Source organism: Schistocerca serialis, unplaced genomic scaffold (genome assembly GCF_023864345.2).
Source record: "Schistocerca serialis cubense isolate TAMUIC-IGC-003099 unplaced genomic scaffold, iqSchSeri2.2 HiC_scaffold_1038, whole genome shotgun sequence".
Lineage (NCBI taxonomy): Eukaryota > Metazoa > Arthropoda > Insecta > Orthoptera > Acrididae > Schistocerca > Schistocerca serialis.
Genome location: NW_026047226.1, coordinates 7501 through 10000, shown reverse-complemented (window position 1 = coordinate 10000; position 2500 = coordinate 7501). Strand labels below are relative to the sequence as shown.

General features: G+C 57.7%; 1 non-coding gene across 1 annotated transcript in view; it reads left to right on the top strand.

Moving 5' to 3' along the window:
- The first annotated feature begins 2420 nt into the window (after window positions 1-2420).
- The window catches only part of LOC126430219 (small subunit ribosomal RNA), a 1910-nt gene continuing 1830 nt past the window's right edge, over window positions 2421-2500 (top strand). Inside the window, exon 1 of the ribosomal RNA XR_007577073.1 lies at window positions 2421-2500. This exon is cut by the window's right edge and continues 1830 nt beyond it. This is a non-coding gene — a ribosomal RNA (small subunit ribosomal RNA).

Below are 2500 nucleotides of genomic sequence, written 5' to 3'. Positions count from 1 at the left end.
ACCTAACCTATGTTGCGCCTTAACCTAACCTATGTTGCGCCTTAACCTAACCTATGTTGCGCCTTAACCTAACCTATGTTGCGCCTTAACCTAACCTATGTTGCGCCTTAACCCAACCTATGTTGCGCCTTAACCCAACCTATGTTGCGCCTTAACCCAACCTATGTTGCGCCTTAACCCAACCTATGTTGCGCCTTAACCCAACCTATGTTGCGCCTTAACCCAACCTATGTTGCGCCTTAACCCAACCTATGTTGGGCCTTAACCCAACCTATGTTGCGCCTTAACCCAACCTATGTTGGGCCTTAACCCAACACACGTTGGGCCTTAACCCAACACACGTTGGGCCTTAACCCAACACACGTTGGGCCTTAACCCAACACACGTTGGGCCTTAACCCAACACACGTTGGGCCTTAACCCAACACACGTTGGGCCTTAACCCAACACACGTTGGGCCTTAACCCAACACACGTTGGGCCTTAACCCAACACACGTTGGGCCTTAACCCAACACACGTTGGGCCTTAACCCAACACACGTTGGGCCTTAACCCAACACACGTTGGGCCTTAACCCAACACACGTTGGGCCTTAACCCAACACACGTTGGGCCTTAACCCAACACACGTTGGGCCTTAACCCAACACACGTTGGGCCTTAACCCAACACACGTTGGGCCTTAACCCAACACACGTTGGGCCTTAACCTGCTCTGTAATTGTCATACGACGCGTTAAATTAGTGTAGTGTTGCCTAACTGCAACCCCCGCAATATAGTTTGCTACTCGCACTGCCCGGTCCCCAGTGTATCGCTTCATGTTAAACACCTTGCAGCTATACACTGTAATGTGGATGGCAGCAGGACGTACATGCTCAATGCCCTTTGCAGTTGTTCATTGGCATTTGCAGTTGTTCATTGGCATTCGCATGGCGAAGCACTTAGCCTACGCTGTGGTACGGCCTGTGTCAACTGTCCGCTGATGTTGTACGTCCAAATCACACACTGTACTGCACATTGGTCCTCATGTACTGAATGATACATCGTGGTACATGTGACCGTACAACGACTGCGCCAACAACGGCGAACCATGCGGTCCAAATGTTGTGCACTCAGCTACGTGTCGTCTCCCTATAAGAGCTGGATTGCAGTGTGGTATGCCCTGGATGGCGATCAGCATGAGCCGTCTGTTGATGTAGTGGCGCGTGTTGTCAGACGTAGTCGTCTCTTCTCACACACCGTGATAGCATGGTGCACTGCGTTCCACATCTGCGACATGCGACAGAGGCCGGTTGACAGTCGTTCGCGCAATGGACATCGCATACGTACGGGGGCCACCTTCCACGTGTTCGCGAAGCGTGCACATGTTGTTGCGTGTATGTGGGCAGACATAGTGTGTCGTGACACCTGACACAGGCATGCAACAATCGTTGAATTTGCAAATGGCGATGGACGCCTACGTTTGCTGGTGACGTTACGCAAATGAACAACTGGTAAACCGTTGTGGTGCGGTTGTTCTCGCTAGAGGTGAATCAGTGATGGCGACGATCGGTTGAGCTACCAACCGGTTGTTCCAGCGATACCCACCATGCCCACGAACGTGAATGGCATCTGGGTGTGAAGCGATACGCGGCGGTGGCTGGGTGGGACCGTCCCCGGCCGGTGAGGGGGGGCCTCCCGGCGTGCTGGCCGCGCGGTGCGTGGGCGCACGCGCTACAGCCGGCTGGTGGGGGCGGCCAGTGGCAGGCGCGCCGGCCGACGGAGGCGGCAGGCGGCGCAGCTGCGCGCCGGCGCACCCTGCACGCGGCGCCGTGCGGCCAAAGTAGGTCCTCGCGGGCCCGGTGCGAAGCGCGGTGGACATCTGCAGTGTGCTGGTCCGATTGAGGACTGTGTGCGCTGAGGATGCGCCGCCGCCCGGCGCTCGGCGCCGCGACGCCGTCTGCTGCTCGGTCGCCTCTGCGGTTCTCGCAGGTGGTTTGTATCGCAGCTGTGCGGACGTGTTGGCGCGTGCGCTGTGCTGGGAGAGTTCGCTTCGGCACCCAAGTGGGGCTTTTGTCCTTCTGTGGCGCTGGCGTTGGAGCTGCCGGTCACCGTAGGTGGCGCGTGTTGTCTCCCGCCGGCAATGCCACGACAGCACGCTCCCGGGCCTCTGTCGGCAGCGGCAAGCTCAGTTGGGAGCACGGGTGGTCGCACCTAAAGCGTCTACTCGCCAAACCCCGGGCGATTGCGCCTCTCTCGAACCCGACCAAGTACTTAGGACGGCGCTGCGCGCCGCCGGGACCTGAGAGGGTTTCGAGGTGTATGGTGCAGGGGAGCTCAGCCTCCTCCTGTTTGCAGAATAATTGAGCGGACGCTTGCGTGTTCGCGCGGGCCCCCGGGACACACTCCCGGGCGGCCGGCTGCTCAGCTCTAGTTGACGCAGCTCCCTGGTTGATCCTGCCAGTAGTCATATGCTTGTCTCAAAGATTAAGCCATGCATGTCTCAGTACAAGCCGCATTAAGG